This window comes from Tursiops truncatus, chromosome X (genome assembly GCF_011762595.2).
Source record: "Tursiops truncatus isolate mTurTru1 chromosome X, mTurTru1.mat.Y, whole genome shotgun sequence".
NCBI lineage: Eukaryota > Metazoa > Chordata > Mammalia > Artiodactyla > Delphinidae > Tursiops > Tursiops truncatus.
The window spans coordinates 15,765,712-15,782,984 of NC_047055.1; the positions used below are offsets into that span (position 1 = coordinate 15,765,712).

General features: G+C 46.8%; 1 protein-coding gene across 8 annotated transcripts in view; it reads left to right on the forward strand.

Moving 5' to 3' along the window:
* Positions 1-17,273, forward strand: part of PABIR2 (PABIR family member 2) — an 80,744-nt gene that overhangs the window by 48,577 nt on the left and 14,894 nt on the right. The window lies entirely within an intron of this gene.

Below are 17,273 nucleotides of genomic sequence, written 5' to 3' on the forward strand. Positions count from 1 at the left end.
ACGTTTGGTAGTGTAGATATGTCCATGCCACTCTCTCGCTTCGTCACAGCTTACCCTTCCCCCTCCCCGTATCCTCAAGTCCATTCTCTAGTAGGTCTGCGTCTTTATTCCCATCTTGCCCCTCGGTTCTTCATGACCTTTTTTTTTTTTTTCCCCCGAGACCTTTTGAATTGGGCAGATTTTATTGTACGTTTTCATTCTGGCTTAGTACCCCGTCAAGGTGCTGGGCCAAAATCACACCACATTGCCTTTGTCAGATCACACAAGTGAAAGGGAGCTTGGTTGCACTGGCCATGGGGGGAGGCAACAAGCAAACCATGTGACCAAGGGTGTTAGCTGGAGTTAACTGGCTTCCTCCCTGCATTTAAGCCTCCTGTTTGCTCCAGGACTCAGCCGGCTCAGGATCAAGTGTCTCAGGCAGGCTGTTTCATCCTGACTTGTGTAGGTAGAGGAGTGATGTGTGCTTTGTAAAGAGCATTGCCCATGAAGCTTTCACTGAAAGAAGTATATGTTTCAGAAAAGAGTTCCACCTTTTGGACCCTGAGCTGAGGAAAGCCAAAGGCAGCTCAAAGTCAAACAAACAATTTAGCAAGATAGATACTACCCCCACTCCCACCCTGCTGTGTTATTTTTTAAAAACCATTTAGTGTAATTAAGCCATTGCCTCATAAAGTTGTTTCACCAGGAACTTCAGTTTCCCCAGGAAGAGATGAAAATAAACTGAATGTTTCATGTCACTGTTCCCACGATTCTTAAAAAATCATGTTTGTCTTTAACAGCATGATATGAAACATCTCTTGTTGATAAAGAGTTGTTTTACCTCAAGAGAACAAGGCAACAAAATTTACAATGACAATTTTTATGCACATTTAAAACATGAATTCTTCATCTAGATTACCAGGCATTTTTGACTCCGACTCTATTTTCCCACATAATTATTTCTTTTAAATCCCCTAATTATTCCATTCTGTTGAATACCATCTGTCCTGCTGAGGGACAATTGTGTCTAAACAAATCAACAGGTTTTACATCATTGTCTAAATATGAGGGAGAAACGGCCCCCAAACTATACTCTGGCACTTCGGTGGAAATTAACAGAGTTTGAAATCCCACATTGGGAATGCCTCATCTCTGGCTCTCCTGGAAGCTAACTTTCATAACTTGTGGAGCCCCAAACAAAGCCAAATGAATTTTGGAAAGGTCAGTGGGAAAGGGATTGGGGTGGGACTTTCCCAGAGAATGTTTGAGCCTTTGCTCTCTGAGCTGTCTGGTCACCTGCACAGTTTGTACTTCTCAGGGGGTGTGGAGGAGAGGACAAAAGCCATCCTCTCTTGGTACCTGGGGCCAGGGGGGCTGGACACGGGGATTTGCCCACTTTGCTTGGAGGCAGCCATCTCACCCTGGGAACCCCAGGAACAGTGTAGTTACGTCAGGAAACTTGGAGGATGAGCACAGCATCTGTGGGAAGAAAATTGCCAAGGATTGTCTGCTTTGTGTCTTGTTATCTAGAGAACCGCTGATGTGTTTCAAATAATCAAATAGTGTGCAGTGGGAAAGCGCTTCTCCCTGAAGCCTGTTCCAGGCACCCCAGAGCTCCAATGCTTCTGCTCCACGCCTGCAGACGTTGCTCTTAGCACTCTACCTTCCAACAATAATTGACCTTTCTCCTTTTTGATTTTTTTCTCACCGTCTGTGTCTTGCTCTCACTACTTGCCCCTACCCCCAACTTAGTTTTCTTTTTATATGTTTATTTCTTTCCTCAAAGATGTGGCCAAGAAGCCCTGATGGCTCTCAGGGTTAGAAAGGAGGTTAAATCCACCGGTCTGTGCTAGTCAGTGGTTCTGAGTGATCAGTAAGTCCCAGGAGATTCTTTTCCTACCTCTATGATCGTATCAGCCTCCCTCTCCCCTACTGGCCTATGTTATCATAGTCTCTCTCTCTCTTTTTTAAAAATTTATTTATTTTATTTTTGGCTGCATTGGGTCTTTGTTGCTGCACGCGAGCTTTCTCTAGTTGTGGCGAGCGGGGGCTGCTCTTCGGTGCGGTGCGCGGGCTTCTCATTGTAGTGGCTTCTCTTGTTGTGGAGCACGGGCTCTAGGCGCGTGGGCTTCAGTAGTTGTGGCTCGCAGGCTCAGTAGTTGAGGCTTGCGGGCTCTAGAGCGCAGGCTCAGTAGTTGTGGCGCATGGGCTTAGTTGCTCCGGGGCCTGTGGGATCTTCCCAGACCAGGGATCGAACCCGTGTCCCCTGCGTTGGCAGGTGGATTCTTAACCGCTGTGCCACCAGGGAAGCCCCATAGTCTCTTTTTATAAATGCTCACTTCTAAATCAGTTGATTCAAAGACTGTGAGCATCTGCCTTCAGCTAATTAACTCTGATTTGGTTCGAAGCCCAATCAAAAGGGACCAAAATGAAGGAGTAGACAGTCCTTCAGCATCTCCACCTAATTTCCCATAGACCCGATTGGTTCCTTCACAGGCCTTGGTGCGGTTAGGGATTCTGTGTCTCCTGTGCGCAGGGCCCCGCGCAACATCAGGGGAAGGGCAGAGGAGTTCACCGTTACCACGCTGGGACTGGGCAGTGCCCCCAGTCAGGTGGCGGGCATGTCAGCACACACGCACTTCCCGGACTCTCCCCTGGCGCCTGCCCAGAACCCCAGCAAGCTAATCACAAGGAAACTGTCTGTGCATGAACTTCAGAAGTGAACGGGCAGGTGGCTTGCTTTAGAATTAGCCTGCAGCACCTCTTTTTCTAGCTGCCATCCAGTATCGGACATGGTAACCACACCAGTTAACACCCCGGATTGGCGTGGGATTATGAATGGAGGGAAGGGAGATCCCCGTGCAAGCAAGCAGCTGTCCCTTTGGTTAATTATTGGGATCCACAAGCCCATCCCTACTGCCGGGGCTCCAGTGTCGAGATGATGAAATAGGTGATTAAAGGACTTGGAGATCAGTCCACACTGCAGCTTTGTCTGGAGTGTTCCAACGACAAGTGTTATTAGTCCACTAATCATAACATTGCCTGCAGTGGAATTTCCTTGGGAAGGAATGGGGCAGCGCCTCCATGCCAGAGGGCTGCACTGCATGAAATTACTAACACATCACAATTGGCTGTTCTGTGGGAAGGCGATTCCAACATCCAATTCAGGAAATAGGTCACCAGGCTGCTAGATGCACTGTTATTTTGATTTACTTCCTTAGACTCTTGCACTTTTTATACACTTCTCTCTGGGTAGAATGAAACTCCTCCGAGTTATTTGGCTTCTGGAGTGCCACACGGGGAAAGATTCGAGCAGCTTCTGAAAAGAGGCAGGGGTTTTCCGTGGTCAGGCCTGCGGGGTCCACTTGCTTCTAAGAATCAGGCCCGATGCCCTTCAGGTTGATACTCCTCACCTTGCCCGCTTTCGGTGGGGTCTCCCGGAGGTCTGAGGCCATGGCTTTCAGGAGCCTGCAGCTGTGCCTGCCAGACAATAAATGTTTAGAGAGAGGATGAAGAGATACAAATGGGTTGGAGGGCGCCAGACCCTTCTCAGTAATGAGCATAGCAAAGCTTCCATTTCCAAGGATCTTGAGAGGAACGAGATGTACTCATTTGGAGTATTGCACTGCCAGAGCCGTTAGTACCAGCTGTTGGATTCTGGGACCACCCTGTTGTTGGGGTTAGAGGCCCAGCCAACCCTCTGGTCACTTGGGCCTTAAGAAGCAGGAGTCAGGGGGAGCTCTGGGGCTCTGTCACCGAGCAGCTGCCTTCTCTTTCCTGGATCAGTCTAGAGTTCCCCTGATTTTTCCTAAACCCAAGCAGTTGTCTACTGCCTTGCAGCGTCAGCAGAGGGTATTTGTGGGTCCGTTGGTATTTACAGATTTCACATCAGGCAAAAGCTTATGTTTCTTTTTTTTTTTTTTAAGGTAGACAGATGGTCTGACACTACAGGCTCTGAACTTAGCCCCCTGCTCTCTTTTTGTTTTTAACCTTTCAACTGCTGGGTATTTGTGGATTCATGACATCTTTCTTGGTGCTCAGAGACGTACTGTTTTTTATTGGGGCATGAAGTCTGGGCTTTAGCTCACCTGCCCAGAGGTGCCATCCCAATGCAGTCTTTTAGGAGATGGAGACTTGTGCCAGTGATTCACTGGGGCACTGAAATGCCATGGGAGGGTTTAAAGAGGTCTCTTGGAGAGTAAGACCTTGCTCAGACCCACTGCTCCTCCCCTCAACCCGCCCCCGCCTTATCCGGCCACGCAGACCTGTCTAGGCAAATAGGAGAGGGGAATCTTTATGAGAAACTCCCCTAGCATTATATTTCTTTGGGCTCTGGACTTGAGAAGAGTTTCACTGCCTTTTCAAATTCTCAGTGGCCCGTTAAACACAATCTCCGCCCTGCAGTTTTGTTTGTTTGTTTGTTGTATAAATCTATAGAGCAGAGGCTGTCACACTTAAGTAGCTGGAGTCGAATGTACAGTCACCCCAGAACCACCACGTGGCTTCTGCATATGCTTCAGAGACAAGGAGAAGCATCGTGAGCGCAGGCGCGGCGCAGTGGAGCACAGTGTAGGACGCTCACGGACACACCGACGGCCGCTGGCCGGCTCTGATTCCCGGCTGGGCTCCTTCCCAGCCGTGGGGCGAGGCAAGTTCCTGAGCCCCTGCTTCCTACGCACAGATGAAAACGAGAGTTCTTAGCACAAATGGGTTGGGAAGGTGAAATAAGAAAATGTAGGTGACGTGCTTTGTTAGGTCAGTCCTGGAAATTAGCAAAGTGGCCGCTAATAGTGGCTTTTCTCATTATGAAAATCACCTCCTGGGCTCTGGAGTCCTGTTTCCTGTTTAATAGCAACCGTGGGAGTCACAGGAGCCACCCCGCATCTGAGTCTGGCTATTTTCGAGGCTCCCTTTGGAATGGGCCGGCCCCAGTGTCCAGGGGGTGGGAGGCGGGGAGGGAGCAGGCATTATTCTCTGGGTTGCAGCTGTGGCAGCCAGTACAGTAACCTCCACATGCCAGATGAATCAAGCCGAGGGCCAGATCTGGGCTGTGGGCCAGAGGCTCCCCACGCTGATTTATAGTGTGGACAGAGATGTGGGTGTTTTGTGAATATATTTTGATGATGATAAAAAAGAGAGAGAGAGAGGCAAAAAAAACACCCTTCCTAAAAAATGTGCTGAAGGAGGGAGGTTCAGGGCTATCTGCAAGATTAGAGCGGCCTGCGTGTGGGCAGCAGCAACTCGTTAGCAGGAGGCCCGTGGAAGAGCAGCCTGGGATACGCAGTGCCCCTTGGAACGCAGTGAATTGTGAATGAGGCCCCTGTCTGCCAGCCATTGGGGCAGAGCAAGCCTGCCGTCCCTCTGCAGGTGTGCAGTAGGGGACTAAGCCTGCATTTTAACTCCTGCGGGCCCCGCCGCTGGACCTGCTGGGCTCTGTGGAGGCTCCCGACTCCCATGCTTGCCCGGTGCTAACACTTCTCCAGAAACCAGCCAGCCGTTGCCTTTGGGGTCAGGCCTAGGTCATGGCCAATGAGCCGGAGACAATAGGCTAAGTGTGGGAAGGCCGCCCTGGATGGAGTTTGGAAAGAAACAATATCCAGGATTTATTCTTCAGCACAACACATTTGAGAGGGCTCCCAACTCTGGGGCCGAGGGAGGGAGCAGAGTGGAAGCAGGGAGGTTGAGTCGGGGCTGGGGGTCAGGGCTCCCTGCGGAGTGTTTTCCCTCCCAGACAAGGCAGAGTCAGGCACGGCCCTCCTTGCTTTACTCATGAAATGTCAGGCACAGCTGTCCTGGCTTCCTGTATTTCATCCGAGAAAGAACCTCAACCAGGTTTCCTAGGACCCATACAGATCTTTGAAGACAGCAGATTTATTCCTCAAAGGTGAGGCCGCTAGGCAGACATCAATCCAGCCGGAGCTTGTAGTGCGCAAACTCACATTGGTCTGCAAACATTTTTCCCCTGAGGGAAGGGCAGTGAGCACTCTTATGCCAATAACCTGTAGTATGTGACACGTATAATCTGGTGGGTTTTTTTTTGTTTTTTTGTTTTTTCATTTCCTTACCTCTCAATGCTCCCGGTCTGGGGCTTTCTCTGAAAGCCAGGCCTCACTCCAGGCCTCTAGCACCCCTGCCACTCTACCATGCTCATTTTTGCCTTTACACTTTTGCCTCACCCGGAGCCCTCTTGCCCTTTGATGATTCAAAGCCTCCTTATCCTTCCACATCGCCAGTTCTCTGAGGAAACAGCCCCAGGCACCCTTAGTCCCCCCATTATTGCCTGGCCCAGGGCTTTGGGGCACATACTGCCTGCATGTACAAGCTCATGAACTCCCTGTTTGCCCACCAGTCCAGAGGGCAAAGAAGTCGAGAAAAGGAAAGCGAGCCTCTCTCTATTTGGCCGCCCCTTCAGACCCAGCTCAAGTGGGTTTCTGGAGCTTTTCCTGCAATTTTTTTTTTGCATATATTCACCTCTTTTATGCATTCACTTCACCGAAACACAAATCCACCACGCCCATGAGGCCAACCCTGGGTTACAAAATTTCAGAGCCTACGGCGGTTTCCCCCGTCAGGCGAAGCCTCTCCTGCCCTGAGCCCTGGGAGTTCTCTGCTTTCTATCCAGGATGAGAGATAAGACTCCATGAGAAGGGCCCTGGTCTGTGTCACTCGGGGCTGGCTCCTTTGCAGGATGGTGAGAAGCCCCCTGAAAATGAAATGAAATGGCTTCTCAGGCTCTTCTATTTGAATTTCCCATTTCCTGCCTTGGAGCTCAACAAAGGACTTGTGTATCGAGTGTGTGTGTGTGTGTGTACCATGGCAGGAGAATGCACACAGGATCCTTGTTGTCCATTCACTTTTCTTGGGAGGAAACAGAAGTGGGTGTCTATTCCCAGCGGTATTAGGGAACAGCGGTGGAGGCCTCCACCATCCCCCCTTCCAGCTTGCTAGGGATGTCTTTCACTCACAGTTTGGTTGGATGAAACCAAAAAGTTGCATCTCTGGCTTCTGACTATGTCCCACTCCCCACTCGATGCCCACCAAAAAATCGTGTTCAGTGAATGTTGAGGGAGACTGTACGTATTCTCAGCAGATAAGGGAGGCTGGGGCCACTCCTGTCTGGTGCTGGCGTTGCCTTCTAACAGACATCAGGGTTTCTCCACCCCTACAGTAGCACTTTTTTTTTTAATGTTATCTTTTTTGGAAATTAAATTTATTTATTTATTTTTTGGCTGCGTTGGGTCTTCGTTGCTGTGTGCGGGCTTTCTCTAGTTGCAGCGAGCGGGGGCTACTCTTCATTGCGGTGTGCGGACTTCTCACTGCGGTGGCTTCTCTTGTTGTGGAGCACGACCTCTAGGCACGCGGGCTTCAGTAGTTGTGGCACGTGGACTCAGTAGTTGTGGTTCACGGGCTTAGTTGCCCCGCGGCACGTGGGGTCTTCCCGGACCAGGGCTCGAACCCGTGTCCCCTGCATTAGCAGGTGGATTCTTAACTACTGCACCACCAGGGAAGACCCTACAGTAGTGCTTTTTGACGACCTGGCAGCAGCCTAACTTGAGTCACTGCTTTGGATGGCCTGACCTCAGCATTTGAGAGCGTCTGTGGGGGCTGGGCTTCATAAAACTTGGGTTTTCTTTGAGATTCTGGTAAAAATGGAGTAGGCATTGTGGGTACACGCTCATCACAACCCTGGGAACAAACCCTTGGCTAGGAGTGTAGCGGGGCCCATTTACAGACCAAATGTGCTAATTATAAATGGTTCTTATCTTGTCATTAAAGCAGATCTGGCAGGCCTGGGACTTGGCAGCCCTCGGTGAGCTATTAGTTCCATGCTACTGTACTGTCTGGGCAGTCATAAAACTGTATCTCTTTGAAAAATGGTCCATAATTTGGACCAGCCTCCTCTGCACCCACTAGCCCAAATTGGTGTGACTTGATGGCCCAGTCTTGGGCTGCTCAGATGCTGGATTTAATTTCTGTCTGGAGTTTTAGGTAGACTGGAGGGAGGGATGCAAGGGCCCTGTGCAGTGAGGTCAGGTCAGAGGCTCTGGCCCCCAGCCTCCCACCTCCTTCAGCACCAATTGGCTTCCTGCTGTGAGGCAGCCCTCTAGTTCACATCCTCATTCTGTGCCCGACTCTGTCAAGCCCTGCTAAGGAATTAACTGCAAGTTGGGAGTTAGCTGGTAAGAGCCCGGGGCGTAACAGGCATACTTGCATATTAACAGGAGTCCCAAGGAGGCTAAAAGTCTCCATGGATGGAGGCCATAGTGCTGGGATGGGAGCTAATAGGGTAGATATTTCTGGATCGAGTTCCTTAGAAGATGTTGTGGGCATTTCAGGTATTAGGACGGAATGATTGGGAAAATGGGGTGGAGGGAGTTGCTTCCCAGTGCCCCAGAAATCCCACCAAATAGACCACACCATCTCCAGTCAGACGGTGCCAATCTCTCTGCCCCACCCTGGCAGTGTGGTGGAGAGCGTTTATGAAGTATCAGGTGGCACACGTGCCTTTGTGAGTTTAGGGCAGGCCCCCAGCGTAGCTTATAGTCTAGACAAGAAGGCTGAAGGCTTTATCCAATGTTTCTCAAACTTGAATTGGCTTTCATTTGATTCAAATGTCTCAAAACAGAGAAAGGACTCAATCTTCTATTGACACACAAAACATGAATTTGGGAATCAAATCCAACCATTGCTCATTTCTTCACTTTTAAAAGCACATATTTAAATATTTGCTTCATTGGATGAGATAAGTAACATACAGGTGCATCTTGCCTCTGAGAGTAATTTCCATTATCCTACAAAGGAAAAGATACCTGCCCTGGATATTGAGAAACCACTATTAAACCTAATTCCATATAACAAACAAAGTACTATTTAAAAAATAACACTTAATATGTTCCAGGCACAGTGCTTCATATGTGACAGGCAAGTACGATTACATCCCCATTTTATACACCAGGAAACTGAGGCTCAGGCACATTCATCGAGGTCACACAGCTCTGAAGTGGTGGCACTGGAATTAAAACACGGTAGCCTCCATACTGTTCCACATGTACACTACCAAATGTAAAGTAGATAGCTAGTGGGAAGCAGCCCCATAGCACAGGGAGATCAGCTGGGTGCTTTGTGACCACCTGGAGGGGTGGGATAGGGAGGATGGGAGGGAGACACAAGAGGGAGGAGATATGGGGATATATGTATACGTATAGCTGATTCACTTTGTTATAAAGCAGAAACTAACACACCATTGTAAAGCAATTATACTCCAATAAAGATGTTAAAAAAAAAAAACCAAAACACGGTGTAGCAGAGAGCACAGGTTCTAAAATCAGGCTGTAAGGAACATTCTTTGTCTTATAGACAGATGTGTAAAATTAAGTGATGTTTCTTTTTGTGAGTGTTCTCTGGACCTCGGCCCTCCTAGGACAACAGCTCTAGCTCAGTGGGGAGGTTCAGTATAAGGATATAGATGTGGGAGCCATCAGCATATAGAAGGCAAGTGAAGTCCGGTGGACAGGAGAGCACCAGCCGGAATGATTTGCTCAAGGTCATACAGCCATCAAGGGCAGAGCCCAGCCCAGGCGAGAGCACTTCCCCCATCGCTGCTCCTGTCAGCTGGGTGGAAAGCGCAGCTCTCCAGCTGCAACCTCCACACCGGGAGGCTGCTCCCCCCTCCCCCCATCCTGTTCCTCAGCCCCCTTCCTCTTGCTTTAACCGACAGGAGTTGTTTCCCAGATGGCAGTAACAGTACTGACAATCAGAAAAATTTGTGCTGAGTAATATTTCAGACCTAATGGAGGGAATTCCAGGATAAACAGATGACTCTGGGGTTTTTACCACCACTGCCCCAGAAGACCCATCCTCCAAGGCTCCCACATGAAAGACTGTCCTTCTCAGGAACTCAGTGCTTCTGTCTGTGAGGATGTTTCCAGAGCAATGACTGCCGTTTGACAAAGGCTCTCCAAAACGGTGGCTTTTGTCTCTTGACACTCTTCACCATGTTGCTTTCTCTTCCATGGAGCCCTCAGGCCGTCATGCTCTTGTGTTTTCTCCTTTCTCCAAATATGATAGCATCTGGCCTTGACTTGTCTGCATGTGCACAATAAAGACATCTCTCTGGAAAGAGTATCATAATACTGTTTCCTAGATCTTTGTTTCAGGGGACAGAAACTTAAGCCAAAGGAATAAATCTCTAAATGTGAAATTTCAGATATCGGCCAGCAAGTGGGAGGGTTAATAAAGGGATATTGAGAAAAGGCACCTTTCTTGTACTTCTGAAATCATACTAGTGGCTCTGAATGTCAGCTCCTTATATGGGAACTAATATCTATAGCTGGAAAAATCTCAGACACTCCTGACATGGTTGAGCGGAAAGGGCATGGGCTCTGGAGCCAGACTGTGTAAGGTCACATTCCAGCTCTGCCACTTCCCAGCTGGGGTACCTCGCATAAGTTGCTTAAACACTTGCTGCATCAGTTTCCTTTTTCTATAAAACAGGATAGTTATAGAACCTAATTCACAGGGTTCTTATATGGGTGAAACTAGATAACTTGAATATCTATAAACACCTAGCATGGTGCCTGGCACAGGGGGAAGCAGTTAATGAATGCTATCTAGTCTTGGCATTTCCTCATTAAAGCTGGCTTTTCCTTAGGTCCTTGAACTATGTAGGTCACTTTAGGGGAACTCAATTCAGCTGGAATTATTGAGTATCTGCTGTGTGCCCAGCCCCGTGCTTGGGACACTGTGAGGAAGACAATAGAAATCTACAAAGGAGGAGCTAATCTCAGGGATCTGCTTTGGTGTAATGTTTTGAGCTTCTTCCAAAGAGCCCCATCTGACAGCTAGGTGAAGAGGCCCAGGGCCCTTCCTTACACAGAATAGCAAGGGATTTAAATTCACGGGCTCCGCAATCAGGCAGGCGTGTGTTCACTTCTTGCCTCTGCCTCTTGATCGTGGTGTGACCTTGGCAAGGCACACTACCTCCCCATGCCTCAGCGCTTCATCTGTAAAATGTGTGTCATAATTTCATCCTTACCCATGCTGTACCCATCAACATAGATTCGTAATTATTGCTTTATGCAATTCTCTTTTCAATCAGATGGAAAAAATGGAGTTACAAAAATATATTAGTATGTTTAATGTTTTTAGATAAATAATACATTTACTGGTGTTCTTTACTTATTTGTGTGGATTTGAGTTACTGTCTAGTGTCCTTCCATTTCAGCCTGAAGGACTCCCTTTGTCATTTCTTTTTTTTACCTTCTTTTTAAAAGTTGAGGTATAATTGACATATAACATTGTATTAGTTTCAGGTGTACAACATAATGATTCAATATTTGTATACATTATGAAATTATCACCACAGTAGTTAACATCCATCAAAAGACATAGTTACAAAATTTTTTTTTCTTGTGGTGAGAACTTTTAAGATCTACTGTCTTAGCAACTTTTAAATATACAGTACAGTATTATTACCTAGTCACCATGCTGTACATTACCTCCCCATGACTTATTTATTTTATAACTAGAAGTTTGTATCTTTTGACCCACTTCACCCATTTTGCCCAACTCCCACCCCCTACTTCTGGCTACCACCAATTTGTTCTCTGTATCTATGAGCTTGTGTTTGTTTGTTTGTTTTTTAACATTCCACATATAAGTCGGATCATATGGTATTTGTCTTTCTCTGTTTGACTTATTTCTTAGCATAATGCCCTCAAGGTCCATCCATGTTATCTCAAATGGCAAAATTTCATTCTTTTTTTATGGCTGAATAATATTCTCCTTCATTCTTAAGGGTAGTTTTGCTGGATATAGAATTCCTGGTTGACAGTTTTGCCATTCAGCACTTTGAATATGTCATCCCACTGCCTTCCTCTCTCCTTGGTTTCTGATGAGAAATCAACTGTTAATCTTTTTTTAAACAGTTTTTATTTATTTATTTATTTATTTATGGCTGCATTGGGTCTTTGTTGCTGTGCGCGGGCTTTCATTGCGGCAGCTTCTCTTGTCACAGACCACAGGCCCTAGGTGCGTGGGCTTCAGTAGTTGTGGCTCACGGGCTCTAGAGCGCAGGCTCAGTAGTTGTGGCGCACGGGCTTAGGTGCTCCGCGGCATGTGGGATCTTCCCAGACCAGGGCTCAAACCCATGTCCCCTGCATTGGCAGGCGGATTCTTAACCACTGCACCACCAGGGAAGCCCTCAACTGTTAACCTTATTGAGGACCTTTTGTATGTGATGAGTCACTTCTCTCTTGCTGCTTTTAGGATTTTTTCCTTGCCTTTGGACAGTTTGCTTATGATGTGTCTAGGTGCAGATTTTTTTGAATTTATCCTGCTTGGAGTTGGTTGATCTTTTCAGATGTGTGGATTAATGTTTTTCATCAAATTTGGGAAGTTTTCAGCTATTATTTCTTCAGATACTCTTTCTGCTTCTTCCTCTATCTCCTGTCCTTCTGAGAGTCCCATTATATGCATGTTGGTATACCTGAAGGTGTCTCACAGGTCTCTGAAGCTCAGGTCATTTTTCTTCATTCTGTTTTCTATTTCTCACATTGAATATCAATATTTTCAAGTTTGCTTATTTTTTCTTCTGCCTGTTCAAATCTGCTGTTGAACCTCCCTAGTGAATTTTTCATATCAGTTATTGTACTTTTCAACTTCAGAATTTCTATTTGTTTCTTTTAAAAATAATTTCTATTTCTTTATGGATATCTGCTATTTATTAAGACATCATTCTCATACTTTAGTTCTTTAGACATGGTTTCTTTTAGCTCTTTGAACATATTTAAAATAGCTGATTTAAATCTTTATCTAAAAAGTCCAATATCTGGGCTTCCTCAGGGACAGTTTTTATTGGTTGTTTTGTTTTTTCATGGGTATGGGCTACTTCTCTGCAGGTCTCATAATTTTTTGTTGAAAATTGGACATTTTGAATATTATAACGTGTTAAATCTGGAAATCAGATCCTTCCTCCTCCCCAGGGTTTTTTTGCTGCTGCTTGTTGTAGTTGTTGTTGTTTGTTAAGTGACTTTTTCTATCTGAACTTCCACGAGAGCTGGTTGGTCCTATCTCATAGTTACAGTTTACAAGGTATAACTCCCCCTACTGTTTCCTTTGGTGGCCCCGCAGCTCTTTTGATGATATTTGAGGCTAGTCATTGGGAGAAGCTAGTTATAAATATTAAACTTGTCTTATGCTTCTTAGATCTCTGCTGAGCAACTTCTATTCAAGGAACCTTGTAAGTCAGAAGGCCAGTCAGCCTTCATTATCTGCCTTCATGTGAGAAAGAGAAAAAAAATAATGAGAGATTTATATGGCATGAGAGAAGAGCCCATTCCACTCTTCTAAGAGGCCTGAAAAGACTCCCCTAAAGAGAATAAGCCACACTCCAGAAAGAGAGTTGAAATCCATGTCATCCAGGATAGATGCCCCTAGCCCTTTCCTTCCATTCCCCATCTTCCCTACTTTTGAGGGGAGGGAAGTACACCCTTGCAAACTGGAGTTGGCTGAATCCTGCAGTGTTGCCAGAGACAGGGGTGCCTATGTGAGGTTCTCCCTACAGAAAAAGGGGCAGCTTTAATGGTGAACTAGAGTCAATCAGAGACTGGGGCAGAAGGACTGGAAAGAAAGCCTGAGGAGCACAGGTAGAGTGTCTCCAGCACTGGATTGGGAGTGGGCGAGGGAAGGAAAGGGGAAAGGGAGACAGGCAATGGCAGAAAGAACAGTCGATAAATTCTGTGCCATTGGGGCAGGCTTAGAGCAAGAGGCAGTTTGCTTTTTCCTTTTTTTTTTTTAAGTAATTTTTATTGCAGTATAGTTGCTTTATTTATTTATTTACTTACTTACTTATTTGTGGTACGCAGGCCTCTCACTGCTATGGCCTCTCCTGTTGCGGAGCACAGGCTCCGGACACGCAGGCCCAACGGCCATGGCTCACCGGCCCAGCCGCTCCGCGGCATGTGGGATCCTCCTGGACCGGGGCACGAACCCGTGTCCCCTGCATCGGCAGGCGGACTCCCAACCACTGCGCCACCGGGAAGCCCACAGTATAGTTGCTTTAAAATGTTGTGTTGGGCTTCCCTGGTGGCGCAGTGGTTGGGAATCTGCCTGCTGATGCAGGGGACATGGGTTCGAGCCCTGGTCTGGGAAGATCCTACATGCCGCAGAGCAACTAAGCCCATGAGCCACAACTACTGAGCCTGCGTGTCTGGAGCCTGTGCTCTGCAACGGGAGAGGCTGCGACAGTGAGAGGCCCGTGCACCACGATGAAGAGTGGCCCCTGCTCGCTGCAACTGGAGAAAGCCCTTGCACAAAAATGAAGACCCAACACAGCCAAAAATAAATAAATAAGTAAATAAATAAATGTATATACACAAAAAAAAGCTAACTAGGCTGTACATAGGATTTAAAACAATATGTTGTGTTAGTTTCTGCTGTAGAGCAAAGTGAATCAGCCACTCGTATACATATATCCCCTCTTTTTTAGATTTCCTTCCCATTTAGGTCACCACAGAGCACCGAGTAGAGTTCCCTGTGCTCTACAGTAGGTTCTCATTAGTTATCTATTTTATACGTAGTACTATATATATATGTCAATCCCAATCCCCCTATTCATCCCACCCACCTTCCCCTCTTCGTATCCTTAAGTTTGTTCTCTGCATCTGTGTCTCTATTTCTGCTTTGCAAATAAGTTCATCTGTATCATTTTTCTAGATTCCACGTATAAGTGATATTATACAATAATCGTTTTTCTCTTTCTGACTTACTTCACTTTGTATGACAGTCTCTAGGTCCATCCACACCTCTGCACATGGCACAATTTCATTCCTTTTTATGGCTGAGTAATATTGCATAATTCAAAAAGATACATGCACCCCAATGTTCATTGCAGCACTATTTACAATAGCCAGGACATGGAAGCAACCTCAGTGTCCATCGACAGAGGAATGGATAAAGAAGATGTGGTGCAGTTTGCTTTTTCTGATTCCATATTTTCACCAAGCAGTTTTTAATAGTTATTTGGGTTCTTGAGATGTTCGTCAACCATCCACCTTATACCTTCATTCAACAAACATTTACCAGGTGTCAGGCACTGGGCATAAGGATATGAATAAAACAGGTCTCTCATGGTTATAGGAGAAAACAATGTATGGAATATAATGGCATAATGAAAGAAGGGCTATAACTGAGGGAAGGCCAGAGACCTGGAAGCCGCAAGGAAGCCTCTCACTCGAGCTTGGAGTGGGGGGTAGGACGTAGGAATCTGTAAGTCCTCTATAAGGAGGTCGCGCTTGAGCTGAGTCTCTAATCTTGACGCACAAGAAGTTTGTCAAGTGTTGGTGGGAGGAGTGTGTGGGGATGCAGGCATCCTAGAGAGAAGGAACGGCAAATGCAGACAGAAGCCAGAGAGAGCTTGTGGCACATTTGGAATGAAAAAATAGCTTTGGAGGGTGGACATGGGGTTTATGAAGGGTACCAGAAGGAGGTGAGATTAGAAAGCTAAACAAGGCCAGACCATGAAGTGCCCTGCGTGTTTCAAGGAGGCACGTGTGCTTTATCTTAAAGGTTGTGGGGCAGTCAGTGAAGGCTTTCACAGGAGAGTGACCTGGGTGGTGTAGTAAGATGGTTCAGAGTGTAAGATCTGTACACTATTGATGTTCAGAGTGTGGTCCCTCTACCAGCAGCATCAGCATCACCTGGGAACTTGTTACAAATGCAAATTCTTTGGGTTTTTTTTTTTGGTTAAATTTATTTGTTTGTTTGTTTATTTTTGGCTGCGTTGGGTCTTTGTTGCTGCACGTGGGCTTTCTCTAGTTGCGGCGAGCGGGGGCTACTCTTGTGTTGCGATGCGCAGGCTTCTCATTTTGCTGGCTTCTCTTGTTGCAGAGCATGGGCTCTAGGCACATGGGCTTCAGTAGTTGTGGCGTGTGGGCTCAGTAGTTGTGGCTCGTGGGCTCTAGAGCACAGGCTCAGTAGTTGTGGTGCGTGGGCTTAGTTGCTCCGCACCATGTGGGATCTTCCCGGACAAGGGATCGAACCTGTGTCCCCTGCACTGGCAGGCGGATTCTTAACCACTGTGCCACCAGGGAAGTTCCACAGATGCAAATTCTTGGGCTCAATCCCAGACCTACTGAATCAGAAACTCTGGAGGTGGGGCCAGTCATCTGTGTTTTCACAAGCTCTCAGGTGATTCTGATGCATGCTTAAGTTGGAGAACCACTGCCCTAGGCAGATCACCTAGGTTGGAATCCCAGCTCTCCCCCTGTGTAACTTTGGGCAAGTTTGAAATCTTTCGGAGCCCCAGTTTCCTCAGCTATAAAATGTGGATTATAAAGTTGTTGTGAGGATGAACTACGTTAATATATAAAAAGCACTTAGAGTAATACCCTGTCCATATAGTATGTGAGCCATTATTAAGAATGTTATTGTCACCCAAATTCCTTCTGGATGGCTGAACATTTTTATCCGACCTGGGGGCCTTAGTTAGTGTCATGGCTTTTCCCTTCCCTGCCCTGCCCTGCTCTGCCCTTCCCTTTCCTCATATGTAGAAAAATATCTATCAAATGTCCATCACAAGCAAAGTGGTGTTTAAGGGGAATTCATTTGGAGATAGTGGTAGCACCCTAATGATAATCCAGGTCTGCTAACTGTATAGAAGAGATGGAACTCAGGGGTGGCCTTGGACATGCCCCCTTCCTCAGATCTTGTCCTCAGTATGCTCATTTGTGGGGCGAGGGGGTTGGAACAGATGATTTTGGAGGACTCTGACAAAAAGGTAATTTTGCTTACCTTTATTTATTTTTTTAAATTTATTTATTTTGTATTTATTTTATTTTTGGCTGCGTTGGGTTTTCATTGCTGCGCGAGGGCTTTCTCTAGTTGTGGTGAGCGGGGGCTACTCTTCGTTGCGGTGTGCGTGGGCTTCTCACTGCGGTGGCTTCTCTTGTTGTGGAGCACGGGCTCTAGGCGCGTGGGCTTCAGTAGTTGTGGCACATGGGCTCAGTAGTCGTCGCTCACAGGCTCTAGAGCGCAGGCTCAGTAGTTGTGGCGCACGGGCTTAGTTGCTCTGCAGCATGTGGGATCTTCCCGGACCAGGGCTCGAACCCGTGTCCCCTGCATTGGCAGGCAGATTCTTAACCACTGTGCCACCAGGGAAGCCCCTTTGCTTACCTTTAAATGAGTCAGATTTAGCACACATTTACTGAGTACTATCCTAGTAACTTTCACAAAATTTCACAAGCCTGTGAGATACGTATTATTATTATTATCCCCCCCAATTAAAAATGAGAACA